General features: G+C 38.3%; 1 protein-coding gene across 3 annotated transcripts in view; it reads left to right on the top strand.

Annotated features, from left to right (window-relative positions):
* The window catches only part of tnr (tenascin R (restrictin, janusin)), a 238,688-nt gene that overhangs the window by 97,746 nt on the left and 125,593 nt on the right, over window positions 1-15,349 (top strand). For all 3 annotated transcript variants that reach the window (XM_084733239.1, XM_084733240.1, XM_084733241.1), the window contains exon 3: window positions 10,532-10,584. The gene's annotated coding sequence lies outside the window, so the exon portion shown is untranslated. The remainder of the gene's footprint in view (window positions 1-10,531; window positions 10,585-15,349) is intronic.

Genomic DNA, 15,349 nt, shown 5'->3' with positions numbered 1-15,349 from the left:
ACTTTAGAGAGCAGGGACTTCAGAGCCTGAGACGAAACGAAAAGAGGAAAAAAAGAGAGAAAAAAGAAAAGTCAAATGTCCATCTTGGTACTGTGGAATCCTTTCAGTGAGGCAGAATATCTTCACTCTTTGTTACTGTGCACATTCAATTAGCTGATGCCCTTTAGGTTATTGCTTTTTAATTTTGATTGAAGTGAACATGTCTTGGTGCCCTCAACAAGTTGACTTTAAGGAAGACTGTAGGTTAACTTTGATATTTTTGAACCTGAGCCATATTTTCTGATGTTTTTGTGGCCTAAGTGACTAATGGAAGCACCAATTTTTGAAATTGGTCCAGTATTGAGGGAGACTGCAGGCAGCAGGTGTGAAAATAAAGCTGGGCTCAGGCTACAGGAGCTTGGGCCGATTTACCTCAGATTCACCCCTCCTGAGAATTGGAGGAGGGGAGATCCAGATTTACTGCTCCTAGACTCGTAGCCCCGATAATTTTCAGACATGTTTCATATTTGTGAGTTAAAATCTGGATCATTATGTCAGTGCAGAAGTGAAAGAGACTGAAAAAAAAACAGTAAACATTTTAGCCCCCGTTTTGTTTTTTGCACTTTAAAGCATTAATTTTACCACAGCAAGTTGTTCTGCCACATCTGCCTCCATTGTTTACGTCCCATTCCCCCTCGAGATCAAGTGAGGGTCACCACAGAGAGAGACCTTTTTTTTTAAGAGTAAGACATGTTACATTATTGCCCTCACTAAACTAACCAGACTCCCTTTGCAAAACTGTAATTTTTAACAGTGTTGTCATCATCTGCATTCAAACAAGTTAGATGTGAAAATACTGGTAGATGAGTGGGAGAATATTTTCACATCTAATGCAGTAAGTTAAGGGTTTATTTTGACCAAACCAGCGCTGGTGTTTGGTGGAGCAGTGGAGAGGTGAGCCCGGATGTTTTATTCAGGTTGTTTGTTTTTGTACTTTATGCAACTGCTATCTCTAAGATCTTTATTTCTGTCTCTTCATTCTTTGTAAACGTGTGAATCTTTGTATGAGGATGACAATGATGACGATGAAAGAACTGCAGTTTTGCAAAGGGAGTCTCGTTAGTTTTGTGAGAGCAATGAAACAGCTGTTTCTGGTTAAAGAATGTGTATTATTCTTTAAAAACTGGTTTCTTTCTGTGATGATACTTTCCATAATGCTGTCAGACACTTGGTATAACATTTTGAGCTGGTCAGTGGCAAAAGCAAGAACTGATAATGGACTAACTATGACAACACACAGTTGCCCATAGGGACTACATTGCAGCTCAGTTTTCTGGCTACCAGCTGCAGTGCTCTCTCAATACTGAACCAGTTTCAAAAATTGTTGTCCCCATTAGACACAAAAACATGGGAAAATAGGGCCCAGGTTCAAGTTACCCTTTAAGTGACTGATTTCACTTGTATTTAAATTGTCTCGTGCTTAATTACTTGTGCTGATTGCTCAAAGACATTTTCCCTATAGTGCTGACAAGCCTCAGTGAGGCTAACTAATGGTTCCCATAATATACCCATAAGCATCAAGCATGTTGGCTTGGCTATTGTTGCTGTGTCAAGTAATGATATCTCACACTGTGGGATTTATATGACTCATTTTGTAGTTGAGTGACATTTATTTGTTACTTTGTGTAAACATAACAGCATGTAAATTATGGATTATTAATATGAATCTGCCATTACCTCAGCACCTGTGTGCTTTGTTTTATGGATCTCCACTTTAAGGCTTTTACTTTGTAACCTGCATTTCTGAAAGATTGATTCATAGGCTTTTAATTTGTTGTTTCACATGCTGATTCATCAGATAGCCGGTGGTGGATCTGCGCTGTCAACTCGCCCACTCGTTTACTTGGCCTGCGTGCTCTCCTGTTGACTTTCTCTCAGGCTGCCTGTCACCTTGTCTCTCAGTTTCTTTGCCCATCTCTCCTTCTGTCTGCCTCTGTGGGATCGATTACTGTCATAATTAAAAGTCCAACATGAAGGCCCAGTGATTCAGAGGGTTTATTGAGCCTGAGACCTGTGGTCTGCTCGATGTCTGTCTGTGGTTTTAAGTGTGTGTCTGTGTGTTCAGTTCAGCTGATGTTTGCTCGTATACTCTGTGTGTGTGTAAATGTAGCATCCTCATTATATGAATTTAGTTCAGCAATACCCATGTAAACATCCCTGCAGCAACATTTAGCATACTGACTTATATGTGCTGAAGTTATACTCTAGAAAACATTTGCATAGACAGAGTTACACACACACCCACATACACACATATGCACATGTTTACTTAATGTCAGTTTTGGAGACATTACATAGACTTTTATTTTGGGACGCACAATATTATTGTCATGTCATCGGTATAAATGTAAATATTTGTACCAGTGAATGTGGACATTTTGAAAAGCATTACATCTTATAACTGCCAGTGTGCCATCACGATAAGAGTTGGCATAATAATATGTTAATTCCACTACAGGAGAGACTTGGTGTTCTCTGCAATTAGGTGAAAAAAATATGTACATATATTAGTATTGGCATCTGCAATCAATCAAAATGAGCTGGAAATATCACCATTAATTTCCTGTAGACTTCCCGTAACCCTATCCATAATAACTACTTGCCTAACTCTTACCCTTACTTTAACCTTAATCGAACCCCACCCTTAAGCTCTGACTGGAAAATTAGCATTTTACCAACTGGGGACACGGCTTCTGTCCCCAGTTGCTCCACCCATCTGTTAACTGGTCTTGAGCCTGAAATTCATCCAGGAAAAGAACTGAAACCCACCAGACACTTGATTAGATCACATGCTAGCACAAGTCAGATTTGTGTGACAAGAAATTACACACAGCGGATCAAACAATTTTAATCATGTTGATTGCACAACATTAAAGTATTCATTTATTTTCCCATATTAGCATTTACACATTTGCACGAACCTGCACAGCCCAACAGTTTGTTGTTATTACTTAATAGTCAGTTATTGTATTACAGTTATTGCAGATTATAATTAGTGCGTTATTGTCAATTGAAAAACTATTAGAAGCTTAACTCAATTCAGACTCTCCTCTGCAGTGGAGAGCTTTGTGGTGTGACTGACTGAACCAACATTTATGCCGACATTGAGACATGCCGCTCTCATTAATTTATTAAGTGCATGTACAATGTGATTGATCAATCACTGTCACCTCCTGAGCTGAATCACATAGATCCTGATCATTTTATTAATGCAGTGATGGTCTAAACATGCACCTTGCTTATTAAATATGTGGCCTTCGCTACCTCTGCTTCTTGCGGCTGACGCTTAGCGTAAATATTTCATTAAAGTGTTTCATAAAGGTCGATGGCGGAAGTGCTCTTTATTTCAGACGAGGTGCTGCGCTGCCTCTGTAATCGACTCCAAAACCCTGAACTGAACAGAACCGGTAAAAACTTAATGTGTCATACATATTTAAAATAGTTCTCCTTTTTACTGAACATTGTCAAGTACAAACTACATATCAAAGTTTTTAAAGCTGTGCATCCCTACAGTTTTAGTTCGCACAGGCATTGAGCAACAGCAGTATTATCCTTATTAGTATAGTTAAGTCAGAATTTCATTTCCTGCTCTGCAAAGATAACAAATGTCTCATTTTCAGTTGCCCTCAATCCCAAAAATGAGCTCATAGTGTTAACAGTGTCACTTACAATGTTGGCTTTATTATTTTCACTGACAGGATTTCTAAATTAATCCTGACATTTGAAACATCTACGTATATTCAACGATTTACTAATTACGTCTGCAGAAAGAGAAAAACGTCCCTTTGCCCTCATCGCTGCTGCCATGAGTTATGAATGCTGTTTCCCTAAATTGAATCCCTCTTTATCATGTGAATAATTATGCATGGAATAATTTAAAACACAAGGCTGTCTCAGTATTGAAATCAGTTCAGTGAAAAGACTTCACATTTGTACACAAAACAAGAAGTGACTTTGCTTTTATCACATTGCTTTATGTTTTTTCTGAATTTAAAGGTCAGCAAAGTTTTTAAATTTGTGCACAGTAATTGAAAAAACTTCTTAGAGGACACCTCTCTCTCTTTAATGTCTTCAGTATTTCCCTCAAATTTCTCCTTGAGTAGTTTTTGAGGTTATTTTGCAACAGTTTGTATGATACATGCTAGGCCTGTGCGGTATACCGGTTCGTACCGAAAATCGGTCTTTATTTTCGTTATGATATGAATTTTTCATATACCGTCATACCGGTGAATAGCCCAAACAACATCCGGAACGTGCGCGGCGGGAAAGTGTTTCAACGGGGACCCATTTCACTGCTGCACACCAACACCACAGGTGTGCTTCCTGATCTGAAAAATGTGGCCCTACTGTAAAACATCTGCTTTTTGAATGGAGTTTAGTCTGTCAACTGTCTGTCAACTCAATAGAAAGACTGCTGGGAGCAGAGGGTATTTTATCGTTAATAATTCACATAAATTGAGCTGACCTTCCTGCTAATAAAGAACCTTGTAAACAGTCGGTCCAACTGTCCCTCCCCTAAGTTGTAATGAGATCTGCACCCTTGAAAAGCCACAAGGATTGTGTATCGTCTGTTTATTCAAGTTATATTTTACAGAAAATTTATGCTTATTGAGCAAAATGTTTAATACCAATATCTTTTTTATTACTGTGATTATAAATGTTGATAAATGAATATTATATTTAATTAAGTAGTCAAGGCTAAACATGATAATTATTTGATCGTGGATAATCCTTCTACAATGTTACTTTAAGTAAAAATAAGCATTTATAGACTAATAACTTGGATTAAAAGTTTCTCTCCACTCTTTGTGTTTCTTCATTGTCCACTAATGATCATACCAATTTAAAGTTTCCCCCGTTGGCATCCTCTCCCTCTCACTTTGTGCTGTGAGACACAAAATAAAATGAAAACTTTTTCTGCTCAAAAAGCTCCAGCAGGACCATGTAATGAAACCTGTTTGATGACACAGTAAACGACTTTTATTTTCTGGGGGAAAAAGATGGTCTGAAACCCATTTTTCATGGGCGTAAAGGGGGCAAAGGCAGGTTTTTGGTGTGGCAAGTGATGAATGGTTAGTGGGAGGGAATCCATCTGCTGCATCAACACAACGGAAATGGGATCGTCCACTGATAAAAAATTGCACACTGAGAGACAAGCCTAATTCACACACAAGATCCAAACTCACTGTAGACTACAATAGAGTGTGTGAGCCTGTGTGTGTGAGTGTGTGAGAAAGAAAGAGAGGACATCTTTCAATCTGTGTCTCTCTGTCTCTCAATTTGTTTTTCTCTCTGTCACACACACACACACACACACACACACACACACACACACACACACACACACACACACACACACACACACACACACACACACACACACACAGTCTAGAATTCACTAGTGGCTGTGAGCCATCCTGACTAAATACCAACTATCTATCATCTGAGATATTTCATACTTTTTCAATTCAATAAGGTGATATGATTTATGTTGTGGCTTGGGCAGATTCAGTATGGAATTATGTTGAAGTGTAGGAGTATAGACAATAATATACATTAACTTATTTGTGTTTTTAGATTTAAATGCATGCCAAAAGGTCTTCAGACTGTTTGAAGCCACATTATATTATGTCTGAAAATGCTTTAAGTTTGGTTTGGGAGATTCAGTGGTATTATATGCAATTAAATTGTTTACGAGTACAGTTCTAAGCCTGCCAATTTGCTAGCGTTCCAGAAAGTATTAAGCTTTAACCCCTCCACTCAGAACTGTGTTTCGTTTATTGTTACTTTGCTTGGATGTGTAACCTTCACCTTGCAGTTTAAAACTAAAAGGCTGCTTTCACCTTCATCTGCTGAAGAGTGAGTTTCTCTGTACGCACCTCAAATCTGAAGACGAGTATGCAAGAGCATTATTTTCTGACATCACAGCTGCTTTGGAAGCAAATTATGGTCCAGGACTGAGAAGACGTGCGTGCGTTTTTTAAATCCTTCATTTTTCATTGAGGCACAAACCCTTTCTCTGAGAAATTACATTCATGCAGTCAGATCTCAGGGTGCACATCTAATTAGACACAATTAGCACACATCATTTACTCAGTAACATGACTAAACAAGTTTTGATGAAGTGTTTGCCACAAACACACACATATTGACTTGCCCGGCACTTTTACACATCACCTGTTTTCACCCCTTGACAGTGAAGTTACATAAGCAGTTCAGACAACTGAGAAGGATAATTAGGGGCAACATACACAAAACTTTCACAAGGTGTTATCTTTATGTGTGAATTATTTCAAAAGTTGTGTTGGCTTCTATTAAATATAGATATTTTCAATTACATAATCTATTTCTGAATAATTTATTGGGTGGGGGGTGAGACTTAATATTTTTCAGAATTTGGCGCCCAGTGTAGTACAAAATTGTTTTTCCCAGTTAAGCTGTGATTAAAAATATAATCTTCATCTGGATTATGTTCAGAGGCAACATGTTTTTTCAGTTAATGAAGCATTACATTTAAGAACCGAGCTGAAGTGACTGGGAGATGGGCAAAAAGATGATGTACAAAAGCACAGGACTGCGACACCGGAGACTGGGGTTTGCATCCTGAGTCCCATCTGGGCTCAGGGTTTGGCAACAAAAGCACACTGGTTAAGGTTAGGGAAAGATTGTGGTTTTGATTAAATTGTAAACATATTGTGTATCTAATGACTATTGACACAAGCTTTCACTAACCTTAACCATAATGCTGCCATACAGAAACATAATTATTAAAACTTTGATGATGCTGTAGTCACTACAAGATTTATTCCAAGATCAGAACTTTTGTCAAATTTTGTTAAAAATTTGCTAAATTGTTTTGTACCACGTAAAAAAGCAACGTGAGACTGCTGTCATCTTGTGATGCTAGTGCCTGCAAGTCTACACTCAGGGAGAAACGAATCTTTTATCTATACAAGTCAAATAAATACGCCTCAATTGAAGAATTGAAGTGCTGCTGCTATTCAAATCAAATACAAAACTACATACTGTACTGTATGTCACTGTCTACTGAGCACTTTGATTGGCAACTTTTTAATTGTGTTAAATCCACTGCTTACACAACTGAACATACAGCTGATGAGAGCTGTGAAACACGTCAGCAAACAGAGAACGCTAAATCCCTCCAGCCAACTCCTTCACACCATGCTGTGTGAATTATAAGAATTCAAAGACTTCGTGACATCAAGATGCCAAAAATATGATTTCCGTTCTCATTCTTGTTTCATCGGAACATTGCACTTCCATCAGTAATCCATTTCTCCCAACGTTCTCTATAAAACTCACTGCTATTGTTTATTTAGACTCAAACTAAGATGGAGGAATGCAAATGATTTATTATACACGTTCATTTCTGTTGTCTTACTTTTTTATGCTCAGATTTTTTTTTGCAATGGCAGCATTTTTCGGTGGCTGCTGGGTTAGAGCATAAACTGCAGGAATATAATATGATTTACATTCAAAAGCCTTCCACTGTGTTGCGTTCACAACTACAAAGCTGTCTGAGGAGGGAAACAGGACCATCTGTAACGTTCTCCTCTCAGTGGGACAGCATACAGAAGTTAAACAAAAAGCCTGTGTGTATTTGTGTGTGTGCACGGTAATGCAAATTATTTTGAGATGTCTGCTGTGATGTTTATGAATGAATTACTGGAGAATATGGCTTTCTCAGTCCGTATCTCTGCATCTCCATATTGTGGTATCTAAGTATTTTTGAATGCATGTACCCAGAAGTCTGTGTGTGCAGAGGAAACATTATCACAGAGGAAGTACTACATGCCCTTTACAGATTTCTTGAAAATTTTCACAATACCTTTGCTTGAGTATTGGGAAAGTTGATGTCACTTATCTTTTGAGAAGACTGAAAATAGTCTTTTTTTAATTGTTGATAGTTATTACTTTTTGAAGCACATATCATGGTCCTTGGTTTTACTGCAACATGTTCTAACACAGGACTGTCCTCAAAAGGAAAAAATACTTTTGCATTTTTCATGATGATTGATCCATCCATGTTTATGTTTAACTGACAAAGACTTCTAGCTGCAGTGTGAATAATGAATGATGTTTGTCACTTGTAAATAGGTGGACAGTGTTATTAAGGCTGCAAAACCTCTGAGGGAGGAGGTTGAAGGTGCAGCTGTTAGTTTCCCATTTTATTCCAACTGTCAAGATTGTTTTCTTTTAACCATGACCATGATTGTTTTCTAACTTTGAGGCTTCTATAATCAATATTTTGTATTAACTGTAACTGTGGTTCAGATAACAATGCGATATGCTTGCTGTCATTGTTTAGTGGCCTAGCTCAAGTTAAGCCCTTTGTAAAACATGAACAAATACATACAGAAAAATCAGTGCCACAGAACATGTTTCAGTGCATACACTTGCATACTTAGTGATACGGATATCAGCATTTTAGGCATGTTGGAGGCATTTCTGATACTGATACTGATATTGGTATTGGAACAATCTTAATCATTGTCTTCTCCAGCAGCCAAGCAGAACAGCTGTTTTCATTGGTAAAATGGTCTGTACACTACCTGCTCGGCACCAAACAACAGACAGGCAACGTAAACAACAAGCTGGTTTATCACTTAGCAACTAAAAAGCCAGATACCTTTCTCAGTAGTTGGTGGAGACCAAAAACTGAGTTAAAAGTCATTTATTACTCCATATATCAGGAACTATGCTAAAAGAATATGGCAGTAACAAGATACAGATGTGTTGCATGTGGGGTTTTTAGCCTAGGCTAATTTGCAACCCCTGTCCCTGGGTAGGACTTTATGCTTAAAGGTCATGACATGAAAACAAGAATTCATGAATAGAATTAAGTACATGATAAATAGTGAAGTGCATAAACAGAAATCAGTGATCAATGTTTGCTTCGGTCAGTGTTTCATCTTTTCACTAAATGTTTTCAGATCAGTTTTTGCTTTTATAAATGTTGGTGGAGCATTCCAGAAGTTCCATTTATCACAAAGGATGTCTGACCAAAAGTTGTTTTTTTCCACCGTATCACCCTGCAGTTGCCATTTGCTGATCCCCTAGTGGCTTCTATTGTCTGAGTCTGTTTTTGTGACATATGGACAAAGTACGGCTGGGGCAAGATTGTTTACACATTTAAAAATCAATTTCATAAAAGAGAACTCGATAAAGCTGTCAAAACTGAGCAGCTTATACTTTTTTCAAATTTATTACATGTCAGTGTTTGGCAGCTCCTTTTGCTGCCCCCAAATAGCCTAAACCTAATCAAACTGTAATCAGTGTGATGGCAGATCAGAAAACATTCATACAGTATTCATCCTTTTGGCGACAGCCAACTGTGGGGTAACTGTTTTGGACAGCACTAACAAAAAATGTTGTATATTTGTTGGTTAGTTTGGAGAACTTGTTTACTGCAGTTGCCTTCTGGGTTTATATGAGAGTTTAAGTCAAATAGTCCTCATACTGCCAAGAAAGTATCAAATACGTAATAAATACATAATCATATTCTGAAAATGTTACTTAAATGTGTAAACAGTCTACATTAGCATGTTGATTTCCCTCATGAAGAGGACAAACAGAGATGAGTATCTTTCTCTCTTACTATGTTTGAAGAACTAACAGTGGAGCCAAGTTCCTTTGTTTATTTAATCAGCCTTCTTCGCTGGAGGAAACCCAAGTGAAAATGACACCATTCTCAGAGAATTTGCAATTCCTCTGAGCCGAAAACAACCCGGCCAGCAAAGCATGTCATTTTATCTCTCAGAGGGTGAGCGAGACACCCTCAAGAGCAAACGGGGCTCGGGTTTTGTGTGTTGCATGTGTGTGTTTCGAGTGAGTGTGCCTCGGGAGGTGTGCTGCCTCCAAGAGAAAAAACCCTCAGCAGCACAGCAGACGAGGAAAGCAAACGAGTACTTTTTCCTTTTTCAGTGTTGATAGAAGAGCCTCGATATGGTCCTGTTCTGTCTCAGCAGGGAAGAGTGTACGTACTTATGCTGTGAGTGTGTGTCCAGTCTTGCTTGCATGTGTGTGCTTTTATTTGTGTGTGTATAAAATCTGCATGTGTTTGTGTCTTAAGTTTTCCTGCAGGGCCCAGTTGTTCCTCTATGATCATACTAGAGGCATTGTAGTTTGTTTACTCTTTGAATATCGATGCTGACTTACATCTAAGTGTCAATAACATCTTGATGCTTTAAATAAACAATACCACACTGTAAGAGATGGAGAAGACAGAATAAGGCTTACATGTATGTTTCTACCTGTGGTTTGCAAACATCCCAGTTTGTGTTATGCAGTGAGTGGGAGTAATAAACACATCTGCCATGTTAGAGTTCTACAGCATGTGCGTCTTTACCACCAAGCACTTTGCATTTCAAATTCTTCCCAGGGACTGCTGTATTCTTAAGTCTGGGAGAAAGCAGTTCAAATGTGTAATTGCTATAATGCTAATTCAATTTTTCTCCCCTCTCCTGGACAGGTGCAGTGTCAGAGAGAGACTGGCAACAAGAGAACAAAGTGCTCACAGAAAAGGTACTGTGCACACACACAAACTCAGACTCACTCCTACGTGTTGAGACACATTAATGAACATCCATATTTTCCCCCCTGGCTATAGTGTAATGTTCAATTTAATGGTCTAATGTTCCTTAATGACTGCTTTATGTGCATGGGCTTATTGTGCATCTATCAACCTGAAGCACATCTAATCAGACAATTAGCCCTCATCTTGGGCTAATTTCCATGTATGTATTCATCACCACAACTGGCTGTCTAATAGGAACACAAATGCATTGTCACTTCTTCTATCACTTGGTGGACACACGCATGCACACACACACACACACCCCTGTATCTGTCTGTCTCTCTGGACAGCCAGAGTGAGGGGTAGCAACAAACTCAGACAGATAAAACTCAAGATATGAGTACCTGACTGTGGACCAACTGATGCTGTACAATTAAATCGTGTGTTGACTGTGTGAGTCACTGACTGTTTCCATTCAGACTTTACAAGGATTGTTTTGGTAAACTGAAAAGAATTAGCCAGTGCAAACATGCACCACAGAGCATGTAATCATGTGTTAATGTTTTTCTACTTGGAGAACAGTAAGATATCGTCTCTAAATTGTGCAGTCGGGCCTCTGTGATTTTTTTCTTTGATTAATGATTATCACTCATTGCTGGTATTTTTTGCATGAATGCCTCAGACTTCAAGATCAAAAGGATAATACCCCAAATTATAACCAGTAAGAACTGCGCACATGGAGGTGGGAATCAGGGCCCACAGTAATTATTAGTATTGGCAATAACCTGGTGATGCAATACGTATCACAATACAGGGGTTATGATTCAATATATTGTGATATTGTAAGAAAAGGTTTTTCAAATCTAATTTTAAGAAAACTGCACGCATTCTTTTTTTTGCAGTCAGAACAGTAAATATAGATAACAACACTTACACTGTATCTGGGGTCAGGTGGTTTAAAAACAACACAAAATGGCACCAATCTTTGGATTGCCAGACCAATGGCCTCGAAATTTTGTGGTGACACAAAGATGACATTGTCTCAATGTCATTTGCAAGCCGTTCTCTGTGTGTGATTTCCCTGTTTTGAAAGTTTTGTGGCTCCATGTCTGGAGCCAAGATGGATGTTGCAGCTGAGATTGGGTTTGTGTTTTGTAGTTGTTTTAGCACCAAATTAAAATACCACCAGCTGCTTGGACCGGCTCTTATCAGAATCCCAAGTGTTACTGTGTAGTGTACAAGGTGCACAAACAGAGCTAACTAAAGTCATGTAAATGGTGGTCTGAGGTTTTTAGATTATTCTGTAGCTTCTGAATATGTTTTCCATGTGACCTGATGCAGGTTTCTCCATGATTACATTGTTACATACAGTATGAACCCCTAGGTTGAGGGGGAGGACATTAATGCTCTAACTTACACAGCTGTTGTTAGCAGCTCAGTGGGAGTTTCCATTTGAAAAACCTGTAAAAGAACACAGATGGAGTTGCCCTTTAAACCACCAGTCACTTTCCCTATGATTTACATTTTCATATCGTATAAATATATTGTAGTGCAAACAAAATAAACCTTTCAGTGCATTTATGACAATTTCTGTTAGACTACTGAGTCATTCTTTTTGGTGAATGCATTGCAGCCTTAGAAACGATATGTACATTTCATCTGCACTCTCTGATTTTGGAATATGCTACACTGCTCTGCCTAATTATGCATGGGTTAACCAGCAAGGGTATGTTCATCACTTAATTAAATTTTCAGCCTTGGGATCTGACAGCACAGGTACACGACCTAGAGTGCTTATTTACACACAGGACTGGCGAGATATTCCGCACAGATTTTAATTTTGAATGCTGATTATCAGGAGCGTCACAGGTATCCTCAGGATACATTCCAAGCTCCAAAACTCCTCTTAAAATAATTTTCTCTGGATAATGAAAATAACACTTAAAGTTGTTTTAAACAGGATTGCGAGGAGGAGCTCTCAGTTTTATGCTCCATGACCATTCACACACACTTTGCTGTGGTGGAATAATTGTGTGCATATTAATTACTTAGATGCAATTTAATGCAACCTTTCACCTACTGTAATAAAAAAAGGGCAACAGACAATAATAAAAAACACTTTTATGTTAATTCACGTTACTGCAGGGTAGAGTTAGAAGAAGAGGGTCGACTTTTGCAGTGCTTTTTCTTTTCTGCAAAGTTTTGATGTGATTGCAGCACTTCGTTAACTTCTATATGAACTGTTCCATTATATATACCACAAATTCTGTACATTTTGAATCATCAGGCATGAATGGAAGTTTGAGCTGGTTTGACTGTGCTGCGTTGAAATGCTGTTTGTGTGCGCATGGCTCCATTTTGCTGGAGGCTCAGAAATTTATGATGTCAGTGGTTTGATCTTAAATATATGAGGTTAACACCGAAGACCACATCCTAGTGCAGTGGAGTGTCTGCAAATATATTCATAGATTTGTTTTCCACAGAAGAGAATTTAAATGAACAAGAGAAGTTGTTTGGAGGATCATATAACATCTTCGTCGCCTTAATGGAATACTTGGAAACGGCGATTGCAGTAGAGAGAATAAATGGAGTAAATGGAGGACAGGAAGAAAAGCAAAGAGAGCAAGTGAGACGGTGACTGCCAGTTTTTTCAGCACTGTTGTTTTTTTAATGCTAACCTTTCCTCTGACTTAACAGTTTTATTATACCTGCAGTCATTAAACGTGAGAAGCTGAGATACCTGCAGCACCAGCCATGATTTGGAATCTGCTAAACTACTAAACATCTTGTGGTTGAAGCCGCAGAAGAAAATTCATATCAGAATGAGCCAGGTTATTCTTTGATTCTGGTTATTAGCAGAATTAAAGCCTAAGTGTCAACATTAGCTATTTGAACAGGTGCAAAGGATGATTTTTGGATAGGATGTTCTTTGATGTCAAATGGTGAGAATATGAGCATGAGAAGGTGAACCTCAAACACAAGACAAACATGCAAACTCAGAGACATTCACAAGTGAAGAAAAGCAGAGCAAAGAAAGGAGCAGCAGAAGCAGAGTGGAGACGGAAGGTGAGAGTGACAGCAGTGGAAGCCTTTGATCTCAGGTTTCTAATCAATGGGGATTATGGTCCATGTGCCTGTGTCAGTCCTGATTATGGCATCAGCACCAGGAGACAGCGGTGCATCCAGAAGAGGAGCACGCAAACAGCTCCTCATTCTGAAGAGAGGGGTTCTGCACAACCCTGTCTACATGCATTCGATCAGACGTGTGAGCATTTTGACAGGATTCAGAAATTCAATGTGCAGATGGATTCAGCATCTAGAATAAGTCAGAGACCGTGAATTCGACCCCAGTGTGTAAATCTTTGACACCCAAACATAGTCTGACAGTACTGTCACAAATAGTCAGGTAAAGTGTTACATTGTGACTCTAATATGCCAACAGTTTTGGGAGAGCGTCTCCACTATTGGGAGTAAACATTGTGAATAGATGACACAGGAAATCATAACGTTACTGAAGACAATAAACTGCAATGCAAGGACAGACGGACCCTGGAGAACGACTTGAAAATCTTTGAATGTGAATTCTTTCAACTTCCACTGACAGCAGATGGATTTCACCGTGTATATCTGGGGAGTTAAGATGTCAGGATTTTCACTGACATTTTTCCTGAGACAGCTTTTGGAATATGATGGATTATGCATTTCGTACTCGCTGTTTTTAACTTCTTTTGTCATTTCACACAACGTTGTAAACATGCATTGGTTTGGTAGGGTGGGCCTAGGCAGTATGGCTAAATTAAGTCCTAAATCAGCATTTATGTTTGGCAGTATATTCATATTATACTGATATCATGATATGAGACTAAATGTCGTCTTAGATTTTGGATTACATTTTACTGTGATATGGCATAGGCTAAGTGTTCTCTTTTCCTGGTTTTAAAGGTTAAGTGTGTAACATTTGGAAGGAACTATTGACAGAAATGGTATATACTATTCATATAAATGTTTTCATTCGTTTATAATCACCTTAAAATAAGAGTTGTTGTGTTTTCGTTATCTTAAAATGATCCGCTGGTATCTACATCTGGTTTTATCCATGAGTCTGCCATGTTGCACCAACATGTTTCTAAACAATGGCTCAAGATACAGACTTTTGCATTTTTCCTGTCAAACCAGACTGTTCTAGCTGTTATTTGCCCTCTCTACCCAATTTTTCATTGTACCCACATTACTGATGATTATTTATCAACAATATCATTCTGTTAATACTTTGTGAAAGCACCAGTGGTCATCCCTACAATTTTGTCAATTAGGGTCTTTGGTCCAAAATATTGTGATATTTGATTTTATTCATGTCGCCCGGCCCTGCTTGGTGTCACAGCAATTTAATAAATACTTCAATAATATGAAACTTGAATAGGAGGTTCCCTGGCAATTAAACGACTGTATTGTGTGATATATTAAAAGAGGTGTTAAATATGTTAAATTATAAAATCATGCTCATGTTGCATATTGCTTTGAATCAAAATAAGTTTCTTACTTCTATTGTTCCCATGTAGGGAAAGTGGAACAGCAGGTGAAAGGTAGTACAAGAGCAGATGTTTTTTATGTCACAGCAAATGATTACTGTGAACTGTACATATGTGCATCTGTTATATACAAAATTAAGCTTTGAAAAACTGAATTAAAAGCGAAATACTTTATATTAATATACAAAATGTGATAACAAAGGGATGAGTCCGTAGAACAAAGTGTGTGACTAGATGTCGACTG

Source organism: Lutjanus erythropterus, chromosome 12 (genome assembly GCF_056507025.1).
Source record: "Lutjanus erythropterus isolate fLutEry1 chromosome 12, fLutEry1.hap2, whole genome shotgun sequence".
In the NCBI taxonomy this organism is placed as follows: Eukaryota; Metazoa; Chordata; class Actinopteri; order Lutjaniformes; family Lutjanidae; genus Lutjanus; species Lutjanus erythropterus.
This window is presented reverse-complemented; position numbering and strand designations above follow the sequence as displayed.